At 47.5% G+C, this 22,067-nt stretch overlaps 1 protein-coding gene across 3 annotated transcripts in view; it reads left to right on the top strand.

Annotated features, from left to right (window-relative positions):
* The window catches only part of LOC125956425 (neurogenic protein mastermind), a 116,007-nt gene that overhangs the window by 9,275 nt on the left and 84,665 nt on the right, over positions 1-22,067 (top strand). Inside the window, exon 2 of one of the 3 annotated variants that reach the window (XM_049688277.1) lies at positions 501-534. The exons of 1 other annotated variant lie outside the window; for it this stretch is intronic. The gene's annotated coding sequence lies outside the window, so the exon portion shown is untranslated. Of the gene's footprint in view, positions 1-500; positions 535-18,498; positions 18,706-22,067 lie in introns of those variants that run through there. One more of the 3 variants, XM_049688278.1, reaches the window with a different exon arrangement.

Below are 22,067 nucleotides of genomic sequence, written 5' to 3'. Positions count from 1 at the left end.
GGGCTCTGATGGCGTGAAGGAGAAGGAGGAGGAGGAGGAGGAGTAGCAGGAGCAACGTGATGATAGTAGTAGGATGCGCATTCCACCACGGCGCACTTCGGACGTCACGCGGTGGAAACGCGGTCGTCGTCGTCGTCGTGGAACTCTCCGTCGGATCCCGATCCATTTCCGAACTCGGATCTCGGAACTTCTCGGGCCATCCGCGCTTTCGTGCTTGCTACTACGAGACTACGAGAATTCTATGATTGGGTTGGGGAGTTAGGTGGGTGGGTGGGTGGGTGGCGGGCGGGAGCACGCTAGAGTACCTTCTTCGGCGCCAACCATTGGGGAGGAGGTTGATCAGGCCCAACATGATGCTCTCTAGCCACCGCTCATCCGATTTTCTCTATGCCCCCTCCTCTACCATACCAGCAGGGGCACGTCTCCCCACCAAGGGGCACACTTTCTCGCTCATTCAATCCCTCTCTCTCTCTCTCTCTCTCTCTTTCGATGGCGTCTAGCTTCCGGCCACGGCTCCAGCAACGTGCGTGCTCGGTAAGAAAAGCGTATTTCCATCAAGTTGGCCCGTACCCCACTCGGGAGGGAGTGGGGTGGGCGTTCGCACTGTGTAGAGGGAAAATTGTGCCTGACAGACTCATAATCGCAATTATTCTCCATTTGGACAAACATTGCTGGAACCTGCTAGCTTTTGCTGCGCCTGCCTACAGTTTTATGGACTTTGTTCGTTCCGCTCTGGTGCACGGTTTGGCCGGGTCCGGGGTTTTTGGAGCTAGCTAGAATTACCGTACGACGATGGCGACGACGGCGACGGACGGGGCCTTCTCGAAGTGTTTTGGGGAAGTAGGACGTTCGGCCGTTTTGTTGGCAATCCCGGGTCCCCGGGTCGGTTTAGAGGGTTTTTGATATTCTAACAACGATTTTTCTACGATTTTATACCTCTCTCTCTCCCAGAGTGTTGCTCGTATGCTGCTGGTGGTGGCGGTAGCGATGGCGTCATACTAGTTGCCCAAGTTGGCTGGAAGTTGATGAACCTGTGTGTGTGTGTGTGTGTGTGTGGTTGAGTTGTTCCTGTTCTAGCAGAGAAGAAGAGCTGCCTGTTACTGTCGGTTTTTAATATGATTGGCATCGTGATTCTTTGCTTCTATTCTTCTTAACAGTCATTCGAGTAACGAGTAGCAAAATATAGTATGTTGAAGATGTGTTTAGGGTGAATCCAGGAATGAATTGCGTATTGCCATTGTTCTGGTTCAATTGTGCCCTTTGAACTATGATGCAGGATTTTTTTTCTGGAATTTTATGCCTTCAAATAGCCTTCTACAGTGACGGGCAAAACAGTGAAACCAATGTAAATTTCCCTCATGAAACTTCCTTTAAGCAAAATCAAACGTAACCTTTGTCAGAAAGTAGGGATGTGACGTTTCCAAAATCCTTCTAGTGGATGCAGAATTCCTATTTTCGGCCATAAAAATAAGAACGAGTGTTTAAAAAGGCAAACACAAAGCTAAAAAGAAAAGTCAAGGAGTATTAATTAAAAGATGGTATTTTTTCATTGACATCTGATGGAAATTTCCAGAGAAACATAGGTTTTTTTGACCATACAATATAGAAGCTTAAAGCACAATGATTCAAAAGCTCAACGAACAATGCCAAGAAATGACTAACCTTTGTAGAAAAAACATGGAACATTTTTTTAGCACATTAAAACCACGCCTGCCTACCGGAGCAGCATAGTAAACCACCTAAAAGACCATAACAAAAACCTAATAACAATAGATAAATCAAAAAGTTTTCAAATGTTGACGGCTTAAGCTCAAGAGCCAATTAAAAAGGTAGACTTTGCTCTATATGGTCACTTCCAAAACGTTTGGCAGGATGCTTGTTGAGCAATATCTAATCGATTGAACTTCCATCAAAGTAGCACTGCTATCAGTAAACTCTACAGAGTAGCTTGCAATACTCAGTACATTGATTTAATCTGTATTCAAGAAAATGTACTTAATACTATTGAATAGGTTCAAGTGACGATTTATCCGTCACTGTAATGTGATGTGATCTACATCTTAATTTTTCATACAAGAATCCATGGTGTGGAACAATGCGTTTAGCAGATTCCAATGCCCCATGAGATCAGCCCCGAATGTACTCCGAAAACGGTACGCAGTAATGGTGCAGCCAAAAAACCGTTTCTAGGGTCGTCGTCTCCATGGTTACTAGTCCAAATGTGTGATGTTACTGGAGACGAATTACGAAGTAAAAAATATGGCTGGTGGAGAATACCAATTCCTATACTCGCACATGCCTCTCATCTAGCTTTGAAGCCGAATCTTTTGCAGCTTTAGCTCGAATTGTTCACCATTTTTCCTGTCCCAAAAAACCTCGTTACGAGCTCTAAACGAGCGTTACGTTTCTCGATACAGTGAGTGAGGTTAGGTTTCGATTGTTCGAAGGAAAATTAATCGCAACCACCACCATAGGAAGGGAAAGTGTCGATGTTGTTGTTGTTGTTGTTGTTGTTGCTGCATTGTTGGAGCATTGTTTTTCCCGTCACCCTCGGCAGCATAGTGTTGCCATGCCGTGGGTGGCCTGCTGGCTGTGGACTAGCTCCCACCGGCCCGTTTGCCTTTTTGCGCAACGAGAGTGATAGTTTGCTCTCTGGGATTGTTGGAGTGGTTTAGTTACACACCGGCCGGGCCCGGGTTCCGATGGCTTTTGCTTTGAAATGCACGTCTCAGGCAGTGGGTGGGAGGATGGTAAAGGTAAAGGTAGGGAGACACATTCGTTCGAGCAGAGAAGAAACAGATTTCGTCGAGGTGGGGGCGCGATCACGGTGATCGCGCCACGGTTATACTCTTGACGGGATTGAACCCCAATAAGAAAAGGGGCCTCCGTGGCCACCGTGGCGCACGAGCACCACGAAACCTCTGGATCACCGTGCCTTTGGACACCACTTTCTTTTGGGCGATCGCGGCGCGTGGTGCGCGTCCGATCCTCTCACTAAACTTCGGCAACCAAACACTATGCAATTTTCAACGACAACGACAACGATGACCACGATGACGACGATGAAGACCGCGGCCGGGTTGGTGGATGCTGAAGAAAATCTCCGGGTACAACAGCGAGCCGGGGACAACGATGGCGACGGTGACCGAGACCGAAGACCGAGACGTGAAAGCTGCAGAATGAATGAAATGGCTTTTGGAACGGATGAAATGAGATCATCGGGCGCACTCGAACGGAAGTGAAAGAGAGGTGCGTGTGCCCGTGCCCGTGCCCGTGTGCTCATTGTTAATGTGCGTTGTTGGGAAGAGTTGTTTTTACTTGTTGTTAGTTGTTGTTGTTGTGACTCCTTTGCTTTCATGTTGCTTTTCTGTGACAGCGGGCGGAATGTCAGCAATTCAACTGTTTCTTTCCGATGTCCCTTTGAGCCAAGCCAAGAGAACGGCTCATGCTAGCTGGGATATGATAATGATGATAATTGTATGCCGTCGACCTGCTGTAATGAGAAAGACAGCATTCAAAGACAAAAAGGATGTGCCCGGTATCATTTGAAACTTTTGGGATTAAGGGATTAGATTTTTGAACATTTTGGTGTCTGTTTTAATTGTAATTTACGGCGACATCGAAACAATTGCTTAAAAATTGTAAACCGCGGATTATGAAAATAGCGGACATAATCTTATGGCAGAGTGCAACCACATCTATGCTCTGTATTTTCGTAAAAATTGCTCTAAGGTGACGCTAATAGATTCAGTTGCTTGAAAGAGTACTAGCCCGGTTAATAACTAATACTAAACAATACTTGTTAGATAATATGTCACATCGTTTTCTGTTGGAATAGTCGTTATAGTGATGGTGTGCGATTGATTTAACCTCGTCTGCAAGTATATGGCTTCAGTTTGGACTCTCCAAATTCAAAATAGCATAATGACGAGAGAATACTAAGGCTATGGCCTGCTACGAGCATTCTGAGTTTGAAGAAGTATATTACGTCATTCCTTTGGAATTCCCTTCAACTGTATAACCATCCACTGGTGGAATAAATAACTTCACTATTTGGAGTATCTAAAAATTCAACTTTTGGAGCATTCTGGTGAAAGGCAGAATTGTTATAGAGCCATTCATTGAACTCCTAGCATCCTAGCGGCATAAAACAATTGTGTAATCGAATTTTATCAACAAAAATACTACACGAAACACTCGCTGCGGGTATTCTAAGTCACTGTACTGAAAAAAGATCCAACCAACAATGTCGATTCCCGTGGTGAAGGCGGCAGGATTGGGATACCCCTCCCAATCCACGCGTTTTTGGTGCCAAAGCCAAGCGAAACCTCCGATCCAATATCGATTGGGAAACATTACAAGTGTGGGAACGGCACAACACCAACCAGCCAGCCAACAGCACCGTCGTCGTCGTCGTCAGACGTTTGCCATTGAACTGGGCCCTTCACACCCTCCATACCCATGGTAGAGATTGGGTAAGATTGAGTATTCTTTCCTCATGGGTGGTGTGGTGTACACAGTCTGTCTGTGTCACCCTGTGTTCTCTCTCTCTCTCTCTCGGGGTGCGTGAATAAATGTTCTGCATTTTGTATTCGACACATTGGCCGAATACTCGTCTTTTGGCGGGACCAGATTACATCACCTCTAGTTCTAGGGCATGTATTGTAGCGAAAAACTGCAGTAAAAGTTTGTGTTTCCATCCTCTAGTGCTACTATATTCCCGTTGATCAAATCTATTATCATTTTCAAACAATCCAAACGCACCAAAGCGAGTGAAAAAAAAAAACAGGATGCAAAATTCGTCCCAACTCGCGTGCCAGCGATATGGTTCTGGTTCGTCTGTTTGCCCTGCTATCATCTCTCGCTCGTTCTGTAATGCAAAACTGTTGCTCGTTGCGCATATTGGTTGCGGGTTTAACAATTTAACGTCGGTGATCTCGCATTCGCGCATTCTCCCTCTCTCTCTGTCTCTCTGTTTGCTGCTCGCATGCATCCTCAACGGATGGGAATAGTGAAGCCATTTTTTGTTGCTGCTGCTGCTGCTGCTGCTGCTGATGCTTCCTTCTGTGACTGTACACGGTTTGTGAAATTTCCCCCTATTTATGTTTTCTTAAGTTATCCGCTTGTTCCTCTATCTCTCTCTCTCTCGCACGCGCTACTCTTCCGCCTCTCGCTCACTCTCTCTCTTTTTCCCTCTCGTGCTCTCTGTCTCTTCATCCGCAATCGTTGATTACCCCTTCGGGCATAAACGCATTTGGAAAAAGCCTCTAACCCACCCGTGTGTGTCCCACAACACCAACCGATGCAACAATCGGTGTTCGGTCGCACACAACAAAACTAACACCAAGAGAGGAAACAGGGCATATACGTACACATCACACAGACAGACACACCAGTGGAGAGCCAGCGAAACGAGGGAACTGCTGACGCCGCCAGGACACATCTCGCAGGGTTGGTTGTGCGAAACATGGTCCGTCGGTTCGTCGGTTGGTCGGTTGGTACGTGCGGAAGTATGGCTGACTGTACGGCATATCCGCTCGGCTGCTATAGATGCTGCTGCAGGTTGTGTGTGAGTGTGTCTTGAAAGGATTGTCCGGGAATTGGGAAACGAAAAGCAAGAAGAAAAAAAAATCCTACCTTTGAAATTGATCACTGACCGAAACACGACGGACTCTCTTCTCCTCTATCAGCATCCCCTGAAGGAACGGAACCGAAGAATATCCTCCTTTGTTGGTGTAGGATGTTTATGGTTTTCGGGATGACGCATGCAGCTCAGGCAGACTCTCGCTATGCTATGCAGTAGTACTTTTACATTTTTAAAATTGGGAATTTATGCCATTAAAACTTCGGTTGCTCTCTTCGACAACACCAGCAGCGTTACAGGCCAGCATATTTGCTCTCATTCAGAGACACAACATTTCTCAGTCGAATCCCAGTGTGCATAGGGAAGGTAGCATAAGTGGCGTTCGCCCTACGCACGTGGGCACCAGCACCGGGCAATTGGAAATGCGCGCGTGAAGCGATAAAACAACTAAAAGCAAACCTACCTAGGGGTCCGGATAGTGAGCGCCGCTGCTTCCCGAGTAGTGTGGCACGAGGCGAGGGCAAGGCACGGGCCTTCGGGAACGAGCCTGCGAGTAGTCCACGCCACGGTTAATAGGGAAGCAGCACCAGCAGCAGCAGCAGCATAATGCAGCTGCGTTCGTCACGGCTTGCACACGGCGGCCACTTCCCTCACAAAACTGCTTCGATGCTTGCAGCAGCAGCAGCTCCCCACGCGGGTTTGTGTCGTTTCTTTCGTTGCGATGAAAGGCAGAGACGCGCGTAGCATAACGCAAACGCGCGGACCTCTTGGCACTGTCTCTTTCGCTCGTTCTGTCTGTTACACTCCGTGTGCGACTTCCGGGTCCGCTCTACTTCTTGTGCCGGTTGTGATGTTGATCGTCTTGGATCAGGTCAATCGATGACCACGGCAGGCGGCACTAGTGTAACCAAGCTTCAGGATACTACTATGACCATCCAAAAGAAGGTCAGTTCCATTACAAAACGGCGGCACTAGAAATACGGGACGACGGCTGGTGACTTATATTGGGTCCAGCTGTGGTCGTCTAGATAAGCAATCGAATTGGTTTCGACCATCGGTGTCAAAGGCATAGGCGCGCGCCCTGTATTCAGGTACTACTAGTACTATCCAATGATGGTCCTCAGGGCGAAACGAACGTCTCGAATGTGTGACTTATGTAAATTAACCTTCTGAACCTTTCGGAGGAAGCGACGCGCTAGCGACCGGCCGGAGAAGGGCCGCACGACACGTACGCGATCGTTGCGATGCGAGATGTGTTGGGTTTGTTGGGTGCGACGACGACGACGACAACTCACAAACGCCATTTGCCACCGCCAGTACTTGGTGGTGGGCAATACGGCGGTCGGTGGGGTCATCCGTAATCCATCCGGTCCGGGCAGGAAGAAGAATAGTCATGACGCGGGTGCGCGACACGGATGTGTGCTCATTGCCTTTACCCTCTCTCGTCTCTCTTTCGTCTCTCTGCTCGGTACGCTACGCTTCCAAAATGGTTCCCGCTCGCTGCAGTTTTCCCCCTTTTGTTCCACTTCCACAACATCCATAGTCCAAAGCCTTCGGTGACTCGGTAGGGGAATGTCGTTAGTTGACAGTTTACAATCCACCATCAAGTTATTCAATCCTTGGTCTATTGCATCTTTGAACTGTGCTTCTGGTTATTCTATTGGTTTTGCACTTTTATGAGGAATAGCCTTGGAATTTTGTTGGTTTTGCACAAATTGCAGCACCAGTCGGAAGAAGGATGTTACGATGGATAGTTGCCAACTTCCGCTCCGGGGGTATCGTCGAAAGTTTTAACACATCTTTCGAATATGGTGGGACCCCGGAACCTGAGTGCCTAGAGTAGGCTGTCCCTCGACACGATGGGATATTGGTTATTAACAGGTTCCTATATTTAGCCTTATCGCTCTAAGGAGTTTGTTCATGATTAGCTGGAGGTTCGTAGGTAGGTTAATGAGACTGACTGGCGGGATATTGTTTAGTGCTCAGCACCTACAGTGTCGCAAGCTCTCTGGACTAAACAAATTTACGGGTTGACTTGGCAATACGACTGACCTCATCGCTGTACTCTGTACTCTGACTGCCATAATGCACTGAAATATACAAATAAGTCAAGTCGAACATCGTTGAATTGAGGACAGTTACCTTATCTTGATATCATGATGAATACCTACTGAACACCAGACATTCTTATATTCTGATTTGCCTCTGATAAATACTAACTAGAGAAGCAACAAGCCCTATAACTATTCGTCTTCATTTACTAACAATATTCAACCTTATGAAGAAGTTACTGAGTATCCTAATATATCAATATCATGATGAAGTTTTACGATACGACTTGCTTGGTCTTGGACAAGTCTTCCTTTCGCCGATGCCCCGCCCGCCGATCATAGGCCCGAGAAGTTCGCAATCAATCAATTCAGCAACAATTCCCCATAAAGGAAGGTGTTAAATGTGTGCCTTCGCCAACACACGGTCCGTGGACTGGCCATCGGCATGGTTTCCGTGTTTTGAAATGAAATTATCGTCCAGGGAGTGACCCTGCCTCTGCCTAGACGCCGCTGGATCGAGCGAAACTCCTAATTAGTATCCCTCCGCTTTGAAGTTGCCGATGGTCGGGGAGGGATGCTTTTTGCTGTCCGCGCTGTGAACCCCATCCACTAATTGCATGTCGTGGTTCGAATCTGGGACTGTGGGGGCTATATTGAAGGCACTCTCACTTCGCTTTATGGAGCCGTTTGAGAAAAGAGGTATTGAAAGTGTCAAATTTTTGGCGAGTCCGGATAGGAAATATAACATAGAGAACTACAGCAACATACGCTGGAACTTATCTTTGAAGTTAATATCGGCGTGGATGAATACGTTGGTTGCGCCATTCAATACCCAATAATCATATCCAATCGGTTGTGTCGGCTGCTCCCTCTCATGTCCATGTTCGAATGTCCGTGGAGTGTTCCAACTTCCAGCTGCACTTCCAGTTCCACTCCAGGGTCTCTTTTCAGTTCCTCGAAATCAGGATAATTGTTGTGTTGTGGTTAAATACAAGAGAGAGAGAGAGGGATACACGACGGCCTCTGTCAGGTGGAATCACTACTGATCAACTGGGCGATCCAAAAGATCATATAACCTTCCTCTATAGGGAGAATAAGAGAAAAAAAGCCCAACACTTGAATCGGCCATCGGCCCAACGCGCACCATGCATCCTTCCCTTTACCTCTATTCCTTTCTGTATTCCGTCGGATTGCCGTCTGCCTCTTCGCGTGATGCTGTGTGCGTCTGTCGGTCGTTCCGGTTGCAAACGACAACGCAATGCCGACTATGATGCTGTTGTACTCAACTCCGAGAGAGAGAGAGAGAGAGCGAGAAGCATCTCGTCGAATCCCGAGCAGCAACAAATGTTGGTTGCCCTTAGGGGCCTTTGCTGCTGCTGTTGCTGTTGCTGTTGCTGCCGGTGGTGAGGTTTCTGGTGACAACAGCCACACACCGCAGCGCGCGCACCACACGCACATGTGTGTCGTCCGTGCGCCGCTCGCTGTAAAGAAGTCTCGTAATGATGAACCACCTATTCGATCCGGAGTTTTTCGGACGTTTCCATGTTCCACGCTGAGGCACGCGCACGTCTCTTCTGTGTTTGTGTATCTGTATGTGTTTGGCTTGATGTATAGAGGAGGAGATACGTGATAGATAGAGAAGTGAAGAAGTTTTATGCTGAGCGATGGCAGAGCGAACGATGCAGAAGCGCATCTGTCATTATTCTGGGGAAGGTTTTTCGGTTCATCTCCCTCGTCGTCCTCTCGTCGATTGGGATTTTTAGAAGCCCTGTTCCTCTTCGGGCCTCGGCTTCGTCGGTTTCTGTGTGTGTGTGTGTTGGTAGGTTGTCATTACGGTGGGCCGCGAGTGCCCTTTTCCTGGCTGACTGGCGGCGGCGGGTCGTCCGCTCGCCCATCATTGCCTGCTGCTGCTGCTGCTGGCTACGAAGAAGAAGGAAGGACCCTCTTCAATGGTACGCGTCCTGGACCACTGTTACTGTGTATGGGTTTTGGATTTGGGTTTTGTATGGGCCGGATTGGTACAGCACACGTGCATTAACGTGCGGGATCGGTTTTGCGTTTTTGGGTATGCGTTCGGCCCGAGAATCGTCGTCGTCGTCGTTGCTCTCGGGAGTATTGAAACAAAACCAGAAAAAACGGACGAAAAAAAAGGAAATATTCCAAACGAAGATCGTACTCATCCGTCGTATATCCTTCGTCGGCGTGGATTGTAGACCGCGCTGCGATGAGGTTCCAATTGCTTCGGTTCGGTTACCCTTCTTCGTCGGTCCAATGGCCGCCGACCTCTGCTGGCGGCTAACCGGCCGTGCCTTCGAGTATGGCGCTCTGAATGGATTTGATGACGATGGTGATGATGATGGTGGTGGGTTTTCGTGGGTTATATGCATTTCACCATCACACCATCCTTTTGCTCGTTCTGCGATTCATCGAGCACAACTTTGCAGGGAACATCGTCGTCGTACGTCGAGAGGCAGGCAGGCAGGCAGGCACCGCAGTGCACCTCCAAACAAACTCTGCTGAGATTCCGAACAGGCAAGTGTTCGAGGTATTGTCGTCGGTTGTGGATGAAAGGGGAATGTATATACACATCCTACGGGTGACGGGAGTTCTCTCTCTCCCGGTTAGGATTACTTTATCCGTTTGCCCTTGTGCAGGTCTTTTTTCGGGTCGATTCGCTCTCTTTCATTTGGTGCAAATTAGAGTTTTGAGCAAAACTCGTGTTCCAACTATTCCTGCTTGATTTATGGCGGCGTTTACTGCTGGAGTAAAAATTCTCTTATTTTTGTATACCTGTATTGTATGAAATGAACTGTTGTAGCACATAATTTCAGTTGGTTTTTATACATTTTGATTACTTTTTGAGTTTCCTTTTGATAATTGTCCAATAGAAATCGATGGAACCGAAAATCCAGACATTTTGGTGGACTGATAGCTTTCCCTATGACATAGATCTATTTGAATACAAAAAATAAAGCCATCCCTTCAACAAGAACAGCTGCCTAAGTCATGCCAAACTTACATAGGATCATTGGTGGACAAATGCAGGACAGAATCCTTTTCTGTAGACACTCTTTTCTTGCACAAATTTCGAATCAACGTTGCCCCAATGGTGAAAACATTTGATTTGTCGCCAAACAATGTCAAATCCCATACCAAATCATCATGTTACAGACACATTTATCTCCGTAAATAAAACAAACCTTTCCAAAATCATTCCCTCTATAATTGACAAAATAATGTTTTTGTCCGGTATTTTTCAAAACACATTTTTACATGTGTTCCATCGTCCATCAAAAACCATCCACAAATCGAGTTTTAATACTGAGTGAGCAGACATTTTTTTTCGCCCTTCGCATTTTATGGGCGATAACTTTTGAAGGCAAAGATCAAATTTGACAAAAACTTTACCGCTAAATAAACAGACTACTATGATTAAAACGCTGTCAATAGAATTGCAAAGTGACCACTAGGCACGCGCTGCAATGATTAAAAATAAGCGGCCGAATATTAACCGTTCCATGCTTTATTTCAGTTATATAGGTATTTATAGATGTTTATGCTACTACAGTTTTGTACTCATAGCTTACAATTTTTATAACTTGGAATGATTCAACAGTTTGACATTCTGATCCTGCATAGTTAACAGACCAATGGACATACCACATGAAATTCTGTCTATATATTGACAAAAGAACAGTCATTACACAGTTAATTAAGGTGTAAATGTTTGCTTTCGGCTTCGGTGGGTCACCAGGCGGCCGCCGCGTTCTCTATTGAATTGGATTTAAAATGAATGTTTGCAAAACATGGCAGTACTTAAACGGCGTAGCCACGGAGAGTGACAAACCTACGGGCGAGAGCGTGTGTAATAACGTCATAAAAAACTCATTAAACTGTACATTGGTTTAATGCGCTCATCATCTCAGGCGGCGGCGGTCGTCGTCGTCGTCGTCGTCGTCGTGTATATTATAAGCAGCCAGCCAGCCAGCTGTTGAAGTGTGATACTTGCGCGACCAGTTGCGGAGTTGTTTCCGCGCTTACGCGCAGCAGCGGCAGAAGGGAATGTAAATCAGCGACAAATATCAACCAGCCAGCGAGCGAGGATTTCGATAAGATAAGACTAATTCGAGTTTTCCGCTACGCGCGTCCGCACGACGAAGGGAAATCCCAGAGCAGAGAGACGACGGCATCGGTTGTTCGGTTGTTGTTCGATGAGTTTTGAGAGCGATGAATGGGCTCGCCGCGTCCCCCTCTGCATTGCACATTCTAACCTGGCATCCATCGTCGCTATCTCTCTCGGTTACGCCGCGATTCGTCGCCCCGTGTGTTGTATCACGGCGTTGAAGTACAGCGCCAGATAGCGCCTTCCGATAGTCGCTAGTCCACCCGGAACAGGATTTATATTTTAGCGCGTTTTAGCAAATCATGACGCGGGGTCGACCCCGCCCCCCCCCCACCCCCGCCAGTTGCTTCATTAGTCAGTCATGCTTCATCGACACAGAACGTTGCCGTCAACGGTTCAACTGTGTGTGTGTGTGGGTTCGAAATACATAGATCTGCACCTATGAGGAGAACGATACCTGCGGCGACCCTGCGAATTGGAGTGCAAATGCGACAAATCGCATGCAGGGGACATGCATGTCGGCTTTTGGATTGAGCCGGCAGGAGCAGCAGCAGCAGCAGCAGTCGATACGATTACGTCTATATAGGATCGATAGATGATGTTGCGAAACGTGTGCAAGTTTGTTGATGAGAATCTGTACGAAAAGATCCAATTGGTTCTGCTCAAAGGGGCGCCATGATGTGGGATTTAAATCGTTCGATTAGTATTGTATCACGGTTATCGATTTCCCAATTGGAGAACGGACTTATGGAATCTTAGCTTGGAATCATATTAATGCTTAAATGCTTTTTCGAATACTGTGCAGAACTCAACATTGTATTACGTCCAGGAATTAGTTTTTTTAAAAGCTCGAATCTGCTAAAAGATGGCGCCATTTTTTTTTGGGAAAGTTCTCAGCTGTTACATCCTTTTAAAGTATACCTAAATACTTTTAAAATAGAATATGAGACTGTTCATAATATTCACTAAATTATTAATTGTTACAACACAAAACAATATGAAAGCTAGCTCCAAAGGATTAGAAGCGGAGATGTTTACGTTACAGACATAGAACGTTCGGGCCAACCAGAAAAAAACTAAGGGTAAAAAACCAAAACATACACCTCAACCGATTCAAATAATTTTAGCGGTTATCCATTTCAAAATTTTGCCGTTAGATAACCGATAGAATTAGCCGGACACAGAAATACATGTGAAAAGTGGAGGAGGGGTGTGGAGGGAGTGAGTACATACCTAGTACATCGCTTGTACCTCCCCCCGTCTCTTCCAGATAGATAAAAAGATGATTCAGACATAATAATTGTCCCTAAAACCATACACTCCTTTTCAGTTAAATATCTTTAAAAAATACATTATAAACGTTAAATAGTGCTATTACAGAAGAGGGGAAGGAGATGCCATTATATGCTCAATGTCGAAAGATAATATTTGGGTAGATTTTCGCACCATAAATTGATTTAATCTCATGTTTACGGTTCTTGTTCATTCCACTGGTTATTTAACGGCCAAATTTTGAAATGTTTGGCCGCTAAATGTATGCAATTAGAACCGGAAAGCCTACCGAATCGGTTGAGGTGTATATATTGGTGTTTTACCAAACACCAATCACAAACTATTGAAGGGGAACGTTATTAATAATTGGTCCATTTGGAGCGAGCTTTGATTAGAAAACGGTCAGAATGGGATAACCGACATGATAAAGTTATTTTTGCATTATCGGCAAATAACTTTTCAGAAAACTTCGAAGCTAAAATGTTACCCACCCTGCTGTATACACCAGACATTGTTCTCTCTGAATACAACTTGAATAGTTGTTTGAAAAATGGTTTGGCAGCACAGAACCTCACTCTTTATGGAAGTATCGAAAAATTGGTAGTTGACTGGATTGCTTCATAAGATGAGTTCTTTTGACATGCAATTCGAAAATTACTCGAAAGATGGAAAAAAGTAGTATTAGCCAGCGATGGGCAATATATTAAATAATAAAACATGATATCATGTCTTACAAAATAATTTTTTGTTGAGCCAAACAATCTAAAAAACTAATTCCGGGACCTAATTGTAACAGAAAAGAAATTTATGATGGGCCTTTTAAATCGTAAATCGTGCTTTTAGTATATTGATATTATATATTCGGTTGATATATTCGAAACATCATTCGAAGTTGATGGTGCTCTTTTGCTGATTTTGCTCCTTATTCTCCTCCAATGTTGGAATTGAATGTAGATGTTATTATGGACATTATTTTTTAATAAGATTGATCTAGGACTTCTTGGAATGAATGAATAGTTGCAGCTTATGCGGACCGTTTCTTAACATATCGATCCTTTCAGACGTCTATTGGTGAAGGATTTCATTGCTTAACAAAGGAAGAAAGCCATTTGTGTGCTCATGCTGGGAAACTAATAACGTAGTCATTCTCATGACTCATCACAAGCTGCCTTTTATGATAGCCAGTCAAACAACAACAAATTGTACAATTGTGTCATTTAATTAACCATGGTTTAACACTCACAACTTATATGCGCATCTAATACGATATGTTCAATTGTATCAATGGTTTGAAACCCTTCTACCTCCGACAATGACTGACAATGCTCACTTCGAAAGGCGTTGTTGTGGGGTCGAGTAACGGAAAAGGCAATGATTATACGCTCGGTGCGTTGGAGAGGGCCACCTCCCATCTTTCATTTGCATTCAGTACCGGACGGTACTGCCGGTTGTAAACGATGATAATAAATCCGAGAGTTGCATACCACAGCATCAGCAGCAGCAGCAACAGAAGCATAACGTTAAATGATGCCAATTCCATTCCCAAAGTGTGGGTTGCTGTGAGCAAGAAGAAGGTGCTGGGCCGGAAATGCATGCCGGACAGTGGGAGGAGTGGCTGCATCAGCGCATCATCTGCATCTGAGAGGGGCTGTGGCTATAGCTTTTGTTGTGTTGGTTTTGTTTGCTTCTTTTTCGGTTTCGGTTTTGCACGTCGTTGAAGATAAGCTGTTGCGTATCGATGTTCGTCACGGTCCTCACGGGGCCCTGGTCTGGCAGCCACCGCTGACACGTGCCATTCTCGTTCTCTCTCGCTGACGCCATTCTGCGGAGGTGTTTCGGGATGCGGAAAGGTATATTGAGACAAGGTCTCTTGCCTTTACTACCTCTTGCCGCGTGTACTAAACGGTGGTACACTTGGTGACCACTGAACTACACGTAACACATCGATGACGCGCCGTGCTTGATTGGTGGCTATTTATAGCGCCCTACACTCTGGAAACATGGTCACCATTATCATTCCTAATTACGATTATTCGAAGACCGCCGCGCGCAGCCCAGATGATGAGGTGTGTTCCGTTTCAGTTTTGGTCCGTTTGTCCATTTCAGAAACCCGGTAAACAGATGCTGCAATTAAATTCATTCGACCCAAGGACGGCCATGTTGTGTCGGTCGGTGTGCTGATAATGGCTGCTCGCTCATCATCGTGGGTACGGCACTCTGGGTAATTAATCGTGATCGCCCAGCACGATGATGTTTCGTTGCGCAATGCCCACTTAATTCACGATCCAAAAATTTACCATTTTACTTTTTGGGCCCCCGATCAGATTCTATGCCATGAGTGACAGTGGCAGTAGTCGAATCAAGTAGATGAAAACAAACAGAAACCGAACGAACGAACGAACGAATGCCAGCGCGGGATCGGAAGGAGATAAGGGAAGCGCTGCTTCGGCAATATAGGCGTTAAACAAATTGTAACGCGTTGCCCACTGCTCTCGCTTTCGCTGGTGGTGGCGCTGGTGTTGGTTATTGATAAGCAGGTTTCAGTTCGCCCAAAAGGCCTCTATAGGCTCCCCGATCGGTAGGCAGCGGCCTCGTTTAGCCCTATGCCTATGGATGATGGTCTCTAGGAAAGGATTTTAAAGTGGATTGGAGGGATGGTGGAGCCAGCGTGAGCGAGAGAGAGAGAGAGGGAGATTTCCGATTAGGCACCAGCGCAACAACCTTGGGACAGGTTGTTGATTCGTTCAAATTTTCGTTCGATTTTGTTTTTCGACGTCTTCGATACGACTTGCCTTGAATTTTTGGGTGCAGACAGAGAGAGAGAGAGCGAGAGACACTGTCATTGGATACAGTGTCCGTGGCCGCCGGAGTGATGATTTGACAGTGGCCCAAGATCTTCCGCTAAGGTGGTCCTTCCCCCCCGGTTCCGAGTGGACTACACTCGCTGTACTTCAATGTCATACTTAGTGTGGTTCCCTCTCTCTCACACGCTCTTGTCAACCTTTATAAAGGTTTTGTTTTGGGTTATTATCTTCAGTTTCAGCTTCAGTCAGAGGAATATATCGCCATTCGTGTTCGTAATCCTCCTGCTCGTGGATCGGATCTCGCATCGGTTCTACTCGCGCTCCGGAAGCTTTTAAATCGCGGTGCTCTCTTTCTCTCTCTCTCTCTCTCTCTCTCTCTCTCTCTCTCTCTCTCTCTCTCTCTCCGGGGGGGTTTCTCGCGCGTTCCCGTGTGGAGCATTACGTGTGTTCTGCGGTAACGCGAATAGTAAACGCGCGGCACGATTCTACACTTTGAAGATCGAGCGCACGAACTCTAGGATCTGCTTTTTCTGGTGTGGCTTGTGTGTGTGTGGGGTAGGTACGGGCAGCAACAGGAGGGGGGTTCACTTCTCACCGGAGCTGCCAATCGAACTGCCGTTTGTGAACCGGCGATGGATGGACGGATGGATGGACCGTCGTCGTCGTCGAAACGTTTGGCGCGCGCGCGCGCTCGCGCTCTGTTACGCACGCGATTGGCGTTTTGATTAGGAGCACAGTCGGTGAAGGCAGTGATAACGATAGATCATTTGTCGTGCGACCATCAGGCTGTGATAACGGCGCTCTTTCGGCGCGTTAGTAAGCATTCCGACTGATGGTAATCATGCAGTTCGGTATAATCGGAAACATCAGTTTTTGGTCACAAATAAGTCGAATGTTGTAAATATGTTGCTCCGTGCGTAATTCATCACTAAAAAAGCAATACTTGATTGTGTGATGCCACGATAGCAACTGTCATAGTTAAGAAATTCTCAGTTGCTGTCTTTCGGTTTCTTCTGAAATGTTATTTCAGACGATCGCCAACTATAGCTACTTTGTCTTGCAACTTTCAAACACATGCATGGAACGCGCATTTTGACAGTTCTTTAAAGCGAATTCCCAATCGAGTTGGATAAGAGCAGATTGGATTATTAATTAAAAAGGCTCTTTAATAAAAACAATAATAAGGAAATTGTATAATCTTAATCTCGGGATTCAGCATATGAAGGTGCACGATAGCACCTGTCAAGGTTCAAAAAATGATGTTTTTTGGCGACTTGAATGTTTTTGAGATGCACGGTCACGATCCAGTAATCTTGTTTTGCAACTCTGAAACATATACTAACAAGACATCTAGGCGGCGCATTTTGACAGTTCTTCTCGGCGAATTTCCAACAGAGCTGGCAACTTGGATGAGAAGGAAAGGTTCATCTTAACCGTGCTCGTGGCATCGTTGTGCATCTTTATTCCAATTTATTTTTGCCCGTTCTTAACGGAATGTTGCTATCATCGTGGCCATTCACCTTAAGAGGGGGTTCAGTACAGGATTAGCTGCTACAGACTCGAGTATTCCTAATCCCCCCCCCCCCCCCCCCCCCCCACGACTAGTACACTCGAGATTAGTTAGCCGGTAATAGAATCGTGAAATGGAGCAACTTTTTTCGTTGATTAAACATGTTTGCTGATGATTTCTAACGAGCTTTTCCTCATCGATTGCTCTTCCGCCTGCGACTTCCGCCGGCGTGCAAGTGCAAAAGGAAGAACACGCCTCCACTCCCCTTTTCCGAAAGGAAGGCTCCTTTCGGTTGCTTCCATATCGCAGCGAGGGATCTCAAAAACCGGCCGGAGGAGCAACAGAAGCAGCAGCAGCACCACCACCACCACCTTGCTTCTTGCCCATGCGAGCACGCGAAACACACAATCGGGAGCGCAAAAGTGTGTTTTGGTTTGGCGATTGGCGTCTGTCCGAGCGGCGGTGGTGTCGCATATGTCCCCGAGAGTCCAGCCTGCTGCAAGGGTTTAGAGAGAAACGAATTCGGCCCCCAAACACCGAGAGCGAAAGCAAGGAGAGTGATTGAGTTGAGTATGAAAGAGAGCGAGAGAGAGAGAGTTGACGCTTTGGGGCCTTGTGCCACGGAAGGGTGGATTTTGGGGTGGTGGATTGAGCTCCACACGGGGCGGGGTGGGGGTATTGGAGGCGTCCCACAGCAGCGTGTGCTGCACGCGAGAAGCAACGACGACGACGACGATCACGATGAGGAACCGAACGACGACGACGACGCTCTGGTGCCGTTTGTGGAGCCCGAGAGCCGATGATGGCCGGCTGGTTGGCTGGCTGGCTTCCCCCCAAGAGATAGACGGAACCGATCCGGCGGAGAGTCGCCGCCGCGCACCGAAAACCGAAATGCGAACACGCGCGACGGGCGCACGCTGCTGCCGACTGGGGGCGGTGTTGTTCGGTATGATGTGAGGAGTGGGGGAGGGCGGTCACTCCGGAGGTCTGTGGTGGCTGCCTGGACGGAAAGGAATCGACGCGCTCAACGAGTATGAAAGATTGTGCCGATTCAGTCGATAATTGCGCGCGGCCGTTCGAGGTAACGCGCCAAGTTATTCTCCAGAGAGAGAGAGAGAGAAAGACACGCACAACGAGAGAGAGAACGATCCAAGTAACACTCGTCGTTAGCGTCGTCAGCGACAGCGTCGCCGTCAAATTGTCGTTCGTCTCAGAAGCATCGCATCAGTAGTAGCAGCAGCAGCAGCAGCAGCAGCAGCAACATAAAGTGTGTGTGTGTGTGCACGGGAGATAGGAGTACACCGGAACGGTACGACGGCGAACGGTCGGTGGAACGTGCCGCGTGCGATATATTTCGTGAGGTAGAGTAGTCGCGGGTTGTTGTCGCACGGTGCGGTGCCACATTTTTGTGCTATTGTTAGTGCGATACGCGTCGCCGTTCCCCGGGCTACCTTCCGGGTGTCCGGGTGCCGTGGAAGAGAGTGAGTGATTCCTCGGAGGAGGGCAGCGACCGCATAGGGGCGGGGTGCACACGGGGAAGGACGGGAGGGCACTTGGTTGTCGAGCGAGCGAGCGGGAGCGCGCCGCGTGTCTTACGCAAGTCGCAAGCGTCCAGAGCAGCGTGCGCGCGCGTTACTCCCGGCCCTTTACGTTTACTGTAGCGGGGTCAGCAATGTGCCAATGGTGCTACTGGCGTGGCCGTGGCGATCAAGAAGGCGATCGGATGGGGATAATGCTGCTTTCCATCCATCCATCCATCCATCCATCCATCCATCCATCCATCCATCCATCGGTTCACTCGATTTGTCATTTTGCGCCGGATCGTGCATATTCCATTCGATCCAAGTGCTCACTGATAATTCGGCGCTAGGAAACGCCGCCGTAGTAGCTTTAAACAGCAACGGGAATGGTTTTGTTTTCTCTCTTCGTTATTCTGAGGGTTGTTCTTACGGGAACCCAGATCGGGAAGATGTGATAAGAAGTGAGAACGTGGTTCACGGATGAAATCATAATTAATTCGGTCAATCCGTTGCGTAGATTTGTGTGTGCGCGTGTGCCCGTGTGTCCCCCCTGCCTGTGTGTTGCTAGGTAATGTGAAAAAAACGTTTTTATTTCAGTTGTAAAGCGTTGCGCGTTTAAGTGGTGACGGATTGACGGTTCTTGCGTCCGCGTGCCTCGTGTTCTTGGTTCTCGCGGTTCCGGTGATCAAAACAACGCGCGCGCTCGCTCGCTCGCGTCGTTCGACCAGATCCGTCCGACACATTCCCGTACCGAAAGGAAACGAAGATCGAACCAACTGATGATGATGAAAAGGAGGAACGATGGCAGTGGTGGTCAAGCACACGAAAGGGGAGCGAACGAGCGAGCGATAAAGATAAAGAGGATGAGCAGGAGGACTGGTGCTGTGGAAGGACGCGGAGGTAAAAGGGGGAAGGCTAGGCACGCTGATATGTGCTCCCCCTCCTGTTGTGCGTGTGTGGTGTTGTGTTTGGATTTCCGTTTCGGAAGAGATTCGTAAAACCACTCGCGCGACACTCGCGGGGCTGGTCTTGGGGCCAGCTCTCGGCTCGGCCCGGCGCGAGCGAGTCGTCTTCGCTGATGCGCCCCCTTCCCCCATCATCATCATCATCATCAACAGCAGCAACAGCAGCAACAGCAGCAACAGCAGCAGGAGCGGCGGCGCGCAGTCAAGTGGCCGTGTCGGTTTCTCGTTGCCGATTATCGACACTTCACTGCGCTTTATTTTGATGCTACCAGTTGATATACACTCCGCGCCCCACGCTGCCACTCCTGGCTGTGTGTGTGGGGGAAGGGTGTAATTGTGTGGAAGGAAGTTGTTGGTGGTGGCCGCCGCCACCACGGCCCGCTTGTCGCTGGTGGGGTTGGTTGGTTGGCCTCCTCTCCTGCTCTGGGGAATAGCATCCATTGGTCGAACACCACGGACAACGCGGTTGAGAAGAGGAGAAGAGCCCGATAAGAAGTGTGGTGGTCGTGGGCCGCGATTCGATTGGGAGATGATCGTCCTCGTTCTCAGTGGGGGAGAACTCGACTCATCGTATGTGTGTGCGTGCGTATGTCTCTCTCTCTCTTCATTCTGACAGCAGTTTGCAAATTCTGTGTAAAATGAAAAGATGATGATGTTGATGATGATGATTTCGCACACTCTTTATATGCATGATCTACCGCAGCCATTTTGTCGTCATATGTTTACACACTGTGTAGAGAGATCAATTGGTTATCAATGTTAAATGAGGTATGGGGGGGGGGGGCATCTCACGGCCAGGGGACAAGTTGAATTTACTTTGTAACTCGGGTTAATAATGAATTATCGCATTTTCCAAACAGCACAAAGTTGCATAGAAGGCCCTGGGAATCATCAAGCGACACAGGGACCTAACCTACCTGCTTTGGTTTGCTTTGTGTTGTGTTGTGTTGATTGCGTTTTGCTTGCTATGTGTGGACGTAAATTTTGAACGAGTTTCGATCTCATGCCTACCGGGTGCATGAACGACAACGTTACCATCTGCTCTAACCTCAGTACAATGCACGAGAAGAATAGTAAAGTGATGACATAACAATCACTTAATCTAGTTTATGGTGTCAATTAAACCTTCATTACATACGTTTCTCTGTACTGCAATGTATTCGAATGCGTTATATTGTTTCGTGTTCCTAGAGAGGAACAAATAGTCTAACTACTACTAGATACTTTTTAATATTTTAAAAAATTCATCAAAAAATCAATTTCAATTCAGTTTTAGTATGAATAGAAATCGTATTATGTACCACTGACAGCCACCAGAGTGCTATCGCAATTTTCCTACCAGTTAAAATGATTAAAGACCGTCCCAAACGGCGTTCGGCAAACAATACCAGAGCCTACCTTTCCGCTCGCTTTTAGCATGGTGATAGGTTTGGATTTGAAATTTACGCAACCGTCGAAAATGATGGAATACGTTCTCTTTCCGAACCCACCATCCATCCATTCCATCCACACTGCTGGAGTTTGAGAAGGTGGAGAAGGAGGGGAGCCTTTCGCCATACCACACCTACGCTCATAACGGATCCGTTTTCGCAAGGAGGAGGAGAACTCCACCTCTATCCCGCCACTCACCGTTCGCGTCGGCGTCGTGATTCTGTTCGCGTCTTCTTCATCGCGTCTTTTGCGTTTTGTCCCAGGGTTTTTTTTTCTCTCCATCTCCAAAATAGCTTGACAATTTGCAGCAGCATACCACCACCGAACCACCCCGTGGCTGGCTCACACGGGGATCTGGAGCGACGGTGACAAAGGCGATGGCCAACAACGAATGCGCGGCGACGATGACGACAACCCGCAACGCGCAATGCGAGCGACGATGGTGTTGACACTACGAAAGGTTGGAACGTCCAAGATCTACTTCGCCCTGGCGTACGAAGAGGGGTTTCGATTGTTCGTTTTGACTTTAATGCTGTGTGCGTTTGTGCATTGCGCCCAGGGTTTACGATCGTCCCCCCTCGGGGGCTTCGGGTCCTCTTCCTACCTTCCTGCTACCTGCCATCATCCTAGTGGTGGTCACTCTTGCACCCGGTTACGCTAATGTGTGGATGGTTGGATGAGATCAGTTTTTAACACCTTTCTAGAAGTAAAGTATCGGAGCAGTAAATCTTCTCGGTCCGTTTGGAGTACCCAACGCAACGCACCCATCCGTTTGGGGTCGGGCAGAGGGCCACCACCATCACTACC

The sequence above is a fragment of the Anopheles darlingi genome, chromosome 3, assembly GCF_943734745.1.
Source record: "Anopheles darlingi chromosome 3, idAnoDarlMG_H_01, whole genome shotgun sequence".
NCBI lineage: Eukaryota > Metazoa > Arthropoda > Insecta > Diptera > Culicidae > Anopheles > Anopheles darlingi.
The sequence above is the reverse complement of the archived record's forward strand: the minus strand, read 5'-3'. Positions and strand labels throughout refer to the sequence as shown.